A 13157-nucleotide genomic window follows, 5' to 3' on the forward strand; every position below is an offset into this window, starting at 1 on the left:
CGGGCGCGTTGTTGGGCTGCGGGCTGGCAGCAGCTGGAGGTGGCGGCAGCGGCGCTGGAGGAAAGGGTGAGGGGGTGTTGGCGGGAAGGATGCGCGCCAGTACTGTGGGACGGTGAGGCTTGGATAGGAGCTGCAGCGAGGTCTCTCTCCTGCTTCCTTCTCTCCTCTCCTGGTACGGCTGTTGCCCGTCGGCTCTTGCGAGAACGGACGCCCGCAGTGTCTCCGTGTGCGGGGGCGCGAACCGCAGCTGCCTCTCGTTGAGGCGCGGAGCCTCCTCTCGGCCTCCTTTTCCTCTCAGGCGGCGGCTTCCAGGCACCCGATGGGCGACAGCGTCCCCGCACCCCGCGCTTATGTAAGCCTCGGGCCCGGCCGCCCCCGGCCCGGCCGCCGCCTGCCCCCGGGGCTGCTTTCGTCGGGGGAGGGAGAGCTGAAGCGGCCCGCTAGGCTGAGCTGGGGGGCCGTCAGCGGGTGCGTCCTGAGAGAGCACTGCTGTGTGTTTCCGTAGGAGAGGTGGGGAGATGGTGTGAAATCCTGCAGCTGAGCTGAAAGGTGACTGAAAGTTAAAGGTTTTCTCAAGACCTGCTTCTCTTGTGAAGCTGCTCCTTTCTTCTATTGAGTGCTCGACCCTGGAGCTTGGAGTTTTGCATGCCATTGATATATGATTATGGAGCATTGATTGTGTTGCTGTTTGGGTTTTTTTTTTTTTTTTTTTTGTGTGTGTGTGTGTGTGTGTGTCTGTGTTCTTCAGACTGAGTATGTAGTACCATTTCTCTGGAAAGAAACTTGGAAGGACAGCCACTCAGTAACTTGGCCTTAAATCGTTTCTTAATGCTGTGGTAATGCTGTTTCTTTGTAGCTGAATGCGAACTCTAGGTTATTCATTTCAGATATACAGATAGGAATAAGAATAAATATTGGTTTTAGTGTGGTACTGGCGGAACATTGGGACTGACTGCAGGCTTGATTTCTTAATGCCTCATGAAAGCTTATTCTAGTTTCCAAGCTTTTACAGTGATATTAGGAGATCATGAGAAGCGTTCCAGAAAGAGTGCCATTATCGTGTTATTAACAGTGAAATTGTTCTAAATAGAGTGCCATCTGTTTAATCCAGACTGCCTCTGTCTGGTTTCAACACTGAATGTCTTTCCCTGTGAGGCAGTCTCTTAGATCCTATGTCAGGAGGGGAGAAGACGTGTTAGTTTTTCAGTAAAGTAGGGAGGTGAAATTGGGGATGGATTCTTTATTTGTTGAATACCAAGGTTTTCAGTTTCTGTTTCACTCATAATTACGTTCTGTCTGATACCTGTGAAATATTTCTTGTTTCTTATTGTGGTGGAAGGCTACAGAATATGTGTTCAGCATCAGTTTGCTGTGGAATGCTGATATTCTTCTCAGAATATGTTTTTTCAGTGAGCTGTGAACATGTTAGATACCAGGCAAGATGGTTCCCTTTTTTTGAAGGAAAAAAAATAATCTCCTAGATTTGTGTTTTATTTTGCTTGCTTGGGTTTTTTTTTGTGCTTAAAAAAAAAAAATAAAAAAACTCATGGTGCTTTGCACTATAGCCTGGTGATCTACCTATGAAGCCATACTGATATTACGAGTCTATCAGCTTCAGTGTTTAGTGCTGATCACAGAAGATTGACTCTGTGGCACCCATAGTGATCAAATGGAGTTGTAGCAGAAGAGTACACTGCAAATGTTAGGATTGAACAAGGGTAGGGGGAAACAGCTGAACTAAGTACACGAAACCTCTTAATAGGACAAACTTCTTGCACTTTATAGGTTTGCTCTGCAGTGAGGTTGCTTAACATCTTACTTTCTAAATTGCCTTGTATTTCAGCATGGACTTTTCTCTTTCCAAAATAAAAGATTGCAAATATGGGGGATGTGTTGTTGTAGTAATACAGGAAGCTTTTTTGAAGCTGTATTTTCACCAAATAAGTAAGTCTGGATGATTTTAAGTGGCCTTATGGCCTTGTTGTAGCCTGCTGTTTTTGAGAAGGAAACTAAGTGCTGAATTACAATTTTTTATTTTTTTTTTATTTTTTATTTTTTTAATGGACTGTAACAATAATATACACAAGGAGCTAAAATACAAGAAGTTTTCATCTTGTGTAGAACATACTGCATGTCCTTTGGGAAGAGAAGGTCATCGGGATTCTGTGTAAAAATAATCAGTGCTCTTTATGGTTTATTCAGTTGCTTTTTTTTTTTGTTTTGTTTTGTACTATTCGTGGTGGTGATAATTTCTGAAAATGAAGCATTCTGGGATACGGTTACATTAACATGTGTTTAGCCATGCTACTTATGGTTCGTTGGGATTCCTGCTTATGGTTACCAGGTTAGAGGAAGGTGGCAGGGCTTTCCTGAAAGCATTCAGAAACCTGTGTTTCCAGAAATTTTAGTCAGTATATATCGTAACTTACCAGATGTGTTGCTGTTACTGTTCTTCCGTATGTGCACCAGTAGTACCAGTGATCTGTGTTTAGTGGTATGTTCTTCATGATTATTTTCTGGCTTAGAGAGCTGCAAGACTGACAACTTGAAGTACTCAATTTTGAGGGTGCTTCTGTTTTTGCTTTGGCTTACTATTTTAATACATATTTGAGCCACTTAAAGTGAAGCACTGCATGTCTTCGTCCTGAAATTGCATGTTACTTTCTCAGGCTTTGTGTCAGTAGTTAATTATACTTCACTAGAAGCCTGTTGTCATTTGAATGGTCAATCCTGTTTTAATTGCAATAATGATGAAAAGATCTTTCCTTAAGCTGCTTAGGTTTCATTAGAAATTATTATTTTTTTTTTCCTAAGAAATGCTATGGAAGGTGGGGAAGCAAGTTATCTTCTCAAGCTGTGCTTGAGCTAAATTTTCTATGGGTTGTATCACAGTCTCAAACCACTGTTTCACCTCTATTTAGGAGAAGTGGTGTGCTGGAGCAACACTGTTCCTTTCTGTGTTTTTGGCAGAGATCGTTTTTCATAGGAAGATCTATACTGCTGGGCTCATCTGCCATCCTATCCTGAAGCCCAGTAAAGCTCTTTGATCCTGGTATATGACAGAACCATTGTTTCAATCCTGCTTGTGCTGCACAGCTAAGCAGTAGTTGACAGCAGATGCTCTATTCTTGTGCTCTTTTCTAGGGAAGCATATTAGGTTACTCCTTATGTCAGCTCTGCCAGTCCCTCTGTGGGGATGATGTTTTGTATGGCTTTTTATTCCATGGATGTATGGAATTTTTAAAAACTCTTGAGTCCGTGTATTGTTTTGGAATCTACCACCGTTCTGGCAGCAAGCACCACTAGACTTCTCGTGTTGTGTGAATAAGTCATTCCTCTGTTCTGTTCTGAACTTGTTATCTGAGAACTTCATATGATACTCCCTGTTTTCTGCAGGAGAAGGAACGGAACTGCTTGGCTCTTTCCCGAGCAGACTGATATGAGTTCAGAATCAGGCTAATGTGTTCAGTCAAACACTGGTATGGGCATGAGAGTAACTTTAGATTTTGTTCCTTTATATTAACTTATGAACTAGTGTTTGGCAATGAAGCTGGAGGCTTCCCCAGCTGACTCCTAGCGAAGGCCACCTGCCATAGGAATTATTTTTTAGGTAGAAGTCTTGTGACTCTTGCAAAGAAAGTGATCTGAGCACGTCATCAGTCATAGCTTGACTTGCTGCTTCTGTCAGGTACTTTCATTTACGAATGGTACACTTACAGGGAATAATTCTTATTTAATGCTGTTTTTCACTGTTTCCTTTGCAATTATTTCCTTATGATAGATAAAACTTCATGCAGATTTGCGTTCAAGGAAGCATTCGCTTCTGAGTTGTGTAGGCTTGTTCAGACATTTCAGGTAGGGTGTAAAGGAAGGGTGAAATAGAGACAAATGATTTCAGGAAAGATTTGTAGCAGTCATATATTATCTGAATAACCTGTTACCTTTTTCTGCCCCTTTCTTCTGTCACCTTATTTGGCAGAAATGTTGATCCATAAATAAAGGAATCATTGGATGGTTATGGTGGGAAGGGGCCTTGAGATCATATACATCAACTCCTTTGTTCAATACAGGGTCAGCTAGGACAGGTTCCTTAGATTTTTGAGTATCTCCAAAGAGAAAGAAGAAGAAGAAGAGGGTGCGCAACCTCTTTGGGTGACACGTCCTAGTGTTTAAATGCTCCCACCCTGCAGGAGTTTTATCTGGATGCATATTGAAACATAAGAAAAATTCAGTTTCTTTGGATAGCAGGACAGTGTTTTGAGTTTGTGCTTGCGTCATTAACTGAAAATTAACTGTTGAAATAGTTGCATTTTTGTCTGTTCCTTTCCTAATAAGACAGATAGTTTTGTTGTTGTTGTTTTGTTTTATAATAATAATTATTATTATTTTTAAAAAAGCAACTTTAATCAGAGGACATACTTCTGGGAGTGACTTTCCCTCTCCAATGGAATTCTGACCTTTTATTTTTAAATTTGGAATCCGGAGAGGCAGAGGGGCACCTCTGATGAAATAAAATATTGTTACGTGGTAGAACAGAGGTCTCTATTGGCAACAGTATGACAGAGAAGAGAAGGTAGAAACCTGGATCAGGATCGGGTGCCGGGTAAGATAACGCACAGTTTGCAAACTGTTCCAACACGTGCTGCAGGTTATCAATAATTAATAGAAGTTTTGTGTTGTAAGAAGAATTGCAGTGTGGCCCTTAGTCATTCTTCTGTTAGCATAGTTTGCTCCCTTGGTATCGTTCTGTAGAGTAATATGAATGTTACGCTTCCAATTTATGATCTTCCTTCTGAGTGGAAAAGAAAGAACCGTAGATATTTGGAAGGAGATCTCACTGGGGTAGTGAACTAAAATGTCAGATGAATGTCTGTTGTAAATGCTGAACTCTCTTGTCTGTCTGTCTGTCTGTCTTTCTGTCTCCCGGAGTTGAATATTGGGCCTTGCCAAATCCCCTTGCTGCATAATACTGTTCAGCAGAGGTCCTGATGGATGCATTTGCAACAGTTCAGCCCTGTTAAAGTTCCAGGAATGTTCTCTTCCTGCTTATTTTGGAAGGTCTTACTGCAGGACGGGGTGCTTATCAATAATATTATGTGCATACAATCAAGTTGGCTCACTGATATTTGCAGTCCAGAAATGTCAAGTCAGTGTTCTGTGTAATCTCAGTAATTTGACTGCTCTTGCTATGCTTTTATTTTACTGTGATTCTTCAGTAAATTGAAATAGTTAGGTCATTTTTATCAGTATTGTGTGTGGTTCATGAGTTCTTTAAATATTAGACACTACTATTCCAGAGAAATATTTCAGTGAGGTATGACATGGACATGTGTGCAGGCTGCATGACGGTGGTTTGCTGATTCATACAGGGCAATGCTGGAACATTTGGGATTTTTTTTTTTTTCTATTTCCATTCTCTTTTTTTAGCAGTTTATGAACTTTCAAATGTAGTAGTAAGGGTCATCTTCCATTCTTCTGCCATGCCTTGGTAACTGTTGAGGCTAGAGGGAATTATTCTATATCTTTCTGGAGGGACTCTAAGGTTTAAATGACTGTTCACATTTTTCATGGCCATTCAGTTGAGGTGATGATGTGTTGAAGGAGAATGAGGTGAAATATGTGCGAAATCTGTTCTCGGCCCACCCACGATTAATTTATTTCCTTATTTTCTCTTTCCATCTCCTCCTGTCTCCTTTGATTTTGAGCATACCCTGAGCTTGAGGAGAGGCTGGAGAGCAGCCTCCTGCATGTCTGCCTGTGTTCTTGCTGGGAATTGGACTGCAGAGTTGGAAACTCGATATACAAAAAAATCTGAAGATCCTCTTCAGTGAGGATTCTTCTTCATGCGACCCTCCTCGATATCCTAAGCACTCATTTGTGGAGAGCTGAGCATAAGCATAGCAGATTTTGTTTCAGAGGTGGTTTAAGTTGATTTGTTCCACCAGGTTTCTTTTGATTAAAAAAGGCACTGCATGGACAGGTATGTTTGAGACAGTTTTGCCTGTGCCTTCCTGCTTGTTTTTTTGGACAGGTGAGACAAAGTGCATGCAAGCACTGGTCAGGGGCTCTGCGTGTGTAATTCAGACCTGTGGGAAGGATTTCTGGTCTCGAATTGGACTAATCTTGGGAAGTGGGTGGTTGTGAAAACAGTAATTTAAAATCAGTTGTTCCTGCATGTGAAGAAACAATTCTGTTAATTTGTGTTTTGTAATTAGAAAAGCAGCATCTGGGTAGAGCTGCTGTTCATTCTGTAGGCAGCTGGGCACTGTGCTGTGCTATGTACAGCTGTATCAGTTGCTGCAAGGATGATTTACACTACTTGGGGTTTATTTTGTTCTTTTTAGCCTGTGTCTCCTGTCTTGATTTACCTTTGTTATAAGCAGGCTTATGACAAGTGACTCCTTTGAAGACAGTTTGTGCAAGGCTGAGTTTGTAAGCCTTAACTCGGTTTCTAATTGCTATTAATACTCTCTTTTGTTGTGTGTGTAGTTGTTTTTTTTTTTTTTCCTTTAATTATTGAATGACTGAATATAGTGAAGAAGGCTTAATGTCTGATGTGCTCTTGTACATGGAGCTTCTCCCTTGGAAAGATGGCTGCTAGTAGTATTGCACTGGATTAGCATTTAATGTGCCATAGCTGTGCTGGCCTTTCTACCTTGCACGTAACTTAATGAACGATGTCAAACCTCTTGGTGAGTTTGGATAGCAGCTTTTCAGGTCTTGCAGATGAAAATTCTTTATGCTTCTGCCTCTGCTGAAGTCTGTGCTAGATTTACATTTATTTCTATGGGGTTAAGGTCGCGTTCTTAACTTTCCAGGCTTCTGTTGTATTTTATTTCGCTACAAATCTGTAAAACCAAATTTCAGCAGGCAAAACTAATGCCTGTGTTTGTAGATGGAGCTCAGTCTTGATAGTACAAATCTTTCTTTGTCCAACAGGAATTGTAGAAGAACCCTTCTACAAGGGGAGGAGTAGTCAATATCATTTCTAACTCTTCATATGCTAATAACAGCAGTGAGATAGACATGTAAATGGATTGGTACCAACCACGTGAGTGAAATTACACAGTAAGTTTTTGAGGCATCTGTTATTAACAGTGTGTCCTTTTGCATGGAAATGTCAACATATCAAAGTATCTGACGAAGGCTTTATCCTAGCAAAAGTTCTTGTTTTTCTGTATGTGACAGTGGAGAACTTTCCATTGCTTTTTTTTTTCCTTGTAAGATATTCAGCTGAGCCGGAACAGCATAGAGACATGAGCTAAATATGGGCGCAGAGGAGAGCGAGAGTTTAGATCTGCAATGGGAAAATGAGTAGTTCCTTACGTGTGAGCATTTTTAATGCTTTTTTTTCTTGAAGCTGCTTGCTTCTTGTTCTTGGCATAGAGCAGGTCTGAGTCAAAACTGCTGGTCTTCAAACTCTTCTTCTAGATTGTTAATTATGTGCCCATTCTGTTTAGTAAATTGTGTAACTGACAGAGCATGGTATGTGGTAAGCTGCTCTTGTCGATGATACCTCTGTGCAATAGTTGCAAATAGTAACATCCTTATGTTTCTGGAAGTTACTAAACTACACTGCTGGTAATTTCTCGGGTAGATAACGGAATGTGGTGCTGCTGTTGTCAGGCTTTGTGTGAGCTGTTCTCGTAATTGAACACATGTTAATGAACTGCAGCAGATAGCAGCACAAACCTCTGCTGTGCCAGAGTAGTGGTGGCTTCATGAAAATCTGAAACAGCTCCGTGTGACCTTTGGAAACACAAGTAGGGGTGGGAGTCCTGGGGTGGAGGCTCAGTTGAACAAAGAAAAAAATGAAGTACCTGGAATACTGAGGTAATTTAAGTTAAGGGTTCATGACTGTATTTCGGGGCTGTTTTATTTCACAGAGGTTCTGTGACAGCATCCTTTCAGTCAGAAGTGTGGCTTGCATTTCCCAGCATGCAGGATATCTAGAAGCAGGCTGCTGCCTCTTCTGTTTGCTTAGTTTTATACACTGCTGCATTTCATTTTGTCTGCTGCGATTCTTCAGCTTTGCCTTCACCCAGGTAACTGTAAACACCAGATCAGTTTGAGCAACTTCTGTTTACCTAGGGAAGAGGAGACTTCCTGGCTTTTTTTTTTTTTCTTAGGGGGATTTCTTTCATGGGTGAGGACTAAAGCAAGATTTTTCATTATCTTCTCACCAGAACCAATGTTAGAACTTGAGACAATCAAACTTGGAAAATGGTTTGCCCTGGCTGTTAGCTCTGTCTGCTCATCTGATTGCTGCAGTGCAGCCAGCTCAGACACAGCCTATAGTCCACAAATCTCCAAAGAACAGCTTGGAGAAATACGTCAGATCCCCTTTCTGTGTGGATATTGAGTTGACTACTGATGCACATGGTAATCTGTGTGACCTGCTACTTCTCACCTGAAGTCTGCTTTTTCTGCATCAGTAGTGAAAAATACATCTGCAGTCGTTCTTTGTGCATACAAAAATAAAACTGTTGGATTCTTAGTCACTTCAGCCAGAGGAAAAGGAAAATGTGTTTGATACAGAATCGCGGATACGTCTGGGTGTTGAAGTCATTCAGATGGCAGCAGCATTACACATGCATACCTTGTGTTCCAGGAGTCACTGCATGAACTCTTTGCCTAGCAGTGCTTTTTCCCACCCTTTTGTATAGGTGAAATACTTTTGCCCAGCTACAGGTCTGCTGTGGTTTTTAGCAGTTAATTTTTACAGGTTACATGAAGAAAAATTACAAGGACTGCACTAGTAGTTTTCAGTTGTAGTTGGAGTTAAAATGTTGCCATTTTATACCTAGTTTTTTAATTTGTCAAGCTAGCTCAAATTTAAAGTCTAGAATGTAGAAGACAACCAACTAAACAAAAAACTGTCAATTCCATAATAATAATAAACCTTTACTTTCTTTTCCCTAGCTACTTTGGTATTTAATTGCATAAAACTGGTGATGCTCTGGCAGAAAAATAAATGTGCAACCATGGGATTTCACAACTATTGTGCTCAAATTCCTAATCGGGTTAAGGTTTGTGCACAGATTCCAGGCTGAGTTAGGGGTCACTGGTTGGCACTGTTGCTGAAATGGGGCAATCAGTGTTGTGCTGATTATCATAGGGTGCCCTCTGTCCTACCCACACACCTTTAGTTAACAACATTTAATTAACCAAGTGTGCCAAGGTGGGTTTGGGTCTGTTTCGTCTGTGCCCTTCTTTTCTGAGTGGCTGTCAATGCTGAAGACCAAAGCACTGGATTGGAGGTGAGAAAAACAGGAGGACGTTTAGAGAAATATAGGGAGGGGGATGGCTCTAGATGTTTATGTCCTCTGAAAAGCTGAGGTTTGAAATCTGCTGCAGAAAGCTGGAAAGTGATCTGTTGGTCAGTGAGCATGCCACACTGCTTTTGTTGCCGGCTGCTGAAAAATGACTCTAGCACTGCTGTGTGCCATTTTAGTGAAGCATTTTGTAGGAGCAGCACCGTGTTTGGCTGCTGGAGGTACGTGTGGGTGTGACAGTCAACTGCTCATCTCTACCCAGGATGCTCCCATCGCTGTAACGTGTCAGAAGCTGTGTTTGCTAACTTCTTTTAATACGGAATTTTTGTCTTGTGAGAGGTGGGAGAGAGCAGTTAACAGATGTTAAATGAAGGATGCTATTGTGCTAATGAGGAAACCTTAATCACAATTTAGAGAGTTTTTATCTTTAGCAAATGTTGAGGTATTTCAAATTTGTATTCCATTGGGTAGATTGAGATGGACAAAAATATTTTTCCTGCATCATCCAGCTTTACGCAGGATTCTAGTAATAGTTATTGCTATTTCTGTGAACTATTGGGAAATTCTGCTTTAGCAATGTGTGTGGGCTTTGAACAGATTCGTAGATTGTGGTGATTATCTTTTTGTCTCCATGAATGCAGGCGTTTCAGCTTTCTGAAATGCAAAATGTTGCAATTAGTAAATTTTGCGTATGCCTTGCATCTATGAGAAATGAAAAAGGCTTTTATTAGCATTTGCTTTTTTATTGCCTGAAAAATGTTTGAAATTAGAATCTTATTTTTTGGTTTTAATTATTCAGAATAGGCAGAGCAGATCAGGGAACAAAATAATTAAAATACAGTTACGAAACTCTTCTTAATACGTCAGTTGGATAGCTGGCAGGTAATGCAAAAAGCATGAGAGCTTTCTCTACCCTAAGTATGAAACTCCTGCTGCTCACTGATAAGAAATAATTATTGAATAATCGTCTTAAGTACCAACGTGCAGATAAGTGCAAGTACCAGGATCTGGGTTTGCATTTTATTCAGAACGGTTTTCTTGCATGCTGAAAGTGTCACACTTCCAGTGTGTGGGTTTCTTTTTGGTGCTGGTGTCCATGTGTGTGCAGCTGGTCAACCTTACGTTTCAGGAGGTTACTTCATGCTGTGCAGGTCTGCTGCCTGCGTGCCAGCAACCTCAGCAGTCCTAAACTTTCTGTCAAAGTTGCCCTTGAAACACCATCTGCATTTGTTTTCTGAAGCACGGTGTGGTATTAGAAGAGTACAGTTCCTTACACCGCAAGTGCAGAAACAAAAAATCTCAAGTGCCTGCTGCTTGCGTTTCAGTAAATACTCCTGATTGCTGTTGGCACAAATCCATAGGGAAGCAGTGCAGTGGGACATTTAAAAGATTTTCATTAAAGTCAGGCTCTGATTAATTTCTTTCTTTGCTGATGCATTTGAAGAGAATGAACTGAGTTTGCTGTATTGCCAATATAATTTTTTTCAAGAAGAAAATGGAAGGTCAGCAATAGTTAGTATTATTAAAAAAACAAAACGAAACAAAAACGAACCCTAAAAACAAAGAAACCTGCCTTGTATGTATTGAGTGCTTATTGAGTATTTCATGTGAATGAAGGAGGGCTGCTCTGAAAGTGACCCCTCCTATGTTATTCTGTTGTCCCACATTGTGGGATATTGGTACGGCTGTAGAGGTTGAACCTTTCCACCAGTATCCCATTGCTACTTTCAGAACAGAATAGAATTTCTGAAGGAAGTTCATTTTTGATTAATGTTGGAAAAAGCAGGAGTAAAACTCTGTGACATGTTTGCATTTAAGGCCATCTTTGGTCTTTTTCCAAAGGTAAGTTTACTCAGGAGACTTGAGGGAAAGAAAAACACAGTCCTACTAACTGCTTTTGAAGCTGGTTTTAATCAAGAAAGCCATTTAGTATTACAAACAAAGTCCCAGAGCTTCTCTGTCTGTGGGTGAGGTTATGCAAAGAATGGCTTAAGTTTAGAACATGGAGTACTCAGTGAGGATTTCTGCTTTTTTTTTTTTTTTTTTTTTTTTGAGGGGTGGATGGGAGAAGTTACTATGAGAAAATGTACATATGAAGTTGTAGAGCGTTGTAAAATTCATTCCTCCCTCCGTACCAACCATAACTAGAAGAAGGAAGGGTACCCATGAAGCTGTGTGGATTTTTCAGTTAAACCTGTAGCTATTAGTAATCTTGAAAGACCTCCTACCTTCTGGAAGTACATTAGGACAGTATTTAACAAAAACTTTATTTTGTTCAGGCCATGAGTAGAAGATGTACATAAAAACAGTAGTATGCAGTCATGCCCCTTTTCTCTATTTCACCATCACTCCTATATGAAATTCAGCAATGGCTGATGTGGGGAATGCAGTGGTGTGTTTCGGTTGACATCACTGAGGCTTTGAGTGCTCTGCATTCCATCAGAAAAGCCCATGGAAGTCCCATTCCCCCCTCTGCTCCTCTGGGTATTGATCTAGCTTAGATAAATGGAAAGCATTGTGGAAAGTCTTGCCTAACAGAGCACACAGAAGGTCTGGCTGGTTTAAGTCATGCTGGGTTTAAATTGCATTCCTAAAGACATTGCATGCAAAAATTTGCCTTAAAAAAGATAAGTTTCAGGTTTAAACCCAAGTAAATAAATAAACAAGTAGCCCTGGAATACTTTGTGCTCCTCACTATTAAAAAAAATGAATAAATGAGATGTTTCACACTAAGATGTGGAGTCATCCTTTATTCTGAGCAGTCAGTGTCTCATGTTCTAATGGTAGCTTGAGAGTAAAAGAGTAACAGCTGTGTAAACAACATGCATTGTGCTGAACTGGTCAGCAATGAAGATTAATAATTAAACTCATACCAAAGCAAAATAGGAAACTTCTGTAGATCTTGCACTAGTTTATGCTTACAAATGTTTTAGTTCTCGTCAAGTTATTTCTCAGGGGATTAACCTGTAGTTCCATGAGATAGGCTGCAGAATGGTCTCAGTAAGCTGAGCTTCAGTTTAATGAGGATTTTGAATACGGTGATTAAAAAGAGTTCAGTTTTCTGTAGAGGCATTGTTTCTTTGCCAGGTTTCCATGGAGGGGAGTCCAACAAAAAACGAACTTCAGTTCTGGAGGAATCTTGTTGAAGTTAATAGGGTTGGTCAATTAGGACAAGACAGTCACCTTAACCAGCTGGGTCAATTGCATGGATTGTTCATGTCAAAGTAGCAATTGATGGATCTATGTTGCACAGGATTTAGATAAGATCTTGTTTGTTTGTTTTAGACTGCATTTTTACTATGTCTGCTCTGCCTTTAGAGAACACTTCCTTGATGTAATTGACTTCATCAAGCAAAACTACGAACCAAGGCGGTCAGGAAAGAAATTTGCATGAAATGTTTTCACATGTGAAGAGTTGCAGACAAACTGGCATGGGAAGAGTTACTGCATATGAGCTGATGCTAATAGAGGAGAAGTCTATATGGTTTAGCATGGGGTGGGTTATCACACAGGGTCCTGACAGGAGGATTTAGTGTAGGATGACTATATCAAATAGTTTCTAAGGAAACTGCTGCTGAGAGGATGTACGAGGTAAAATTTCTATGGCAAGCCTACGTGTGTGTGTGTATATTTAAGTGAGTTTAATCTTCGTAATAGAAAAATTAATGTGTGTTGCTATATTTAAGAGTGCAGGATAATTCCTTTGGTGTGTTGTTGTCACCAAAATCACGTAGATGAAGTAGGATAGTATTGTCAATGTCTCTTTCCACAACCTGGATTGTCTTAACTCTTTTCTGCTACATTCGTTGCATGAATTCCTAGGAGAGAGATGTAGCTACAAGTGCATAAGGTATGGCTGGTAGTTTTTATTTTTTCCTTTGA

General features: G+C 40.5%; 1 protein-coding gene across 3 annotated transcripts in view; it reads left to right on the plus strand.

Moving 5' to 3' along the window:
* Positions 1-11: 11 nt before the first annotated feature.
* Positions 12-13157, plus strand: part of FAM126B (family with sequence similarity 126 member B) — a 54070-nt gene continuing 40924 nt past the window's right edge. For 2 of the 3 annotated variants that reach the window (XM_042874468.1, XM_042874470.1), the window contains exon 1: positions 12-66. The gene's annotated coding sequence lies outside the window, so the exon portion shown is untranslated. Of the gene's footprint in view, positions 67-9180; positions 9261-13157 lie in introns of those variants that run through there. The other variant, XM_042874469.1, reaches the window with a different exon arrangement.

This window comes from Lagopus leucura, unplaced genomic scaffold, assembly GCF_019238085.1.
Source record: "Lagopus leucura isolate 7727_CA_CO unplaced genomic scaffold, USGS_WTPT01 Super-Scaffold_100012, whole genome shotgun sequence".
NCBI lineage: Eukaryota > Metazoa > Chordata > Aves > Galliformes > Phasianidae > Lagopus > Lagopus leucura.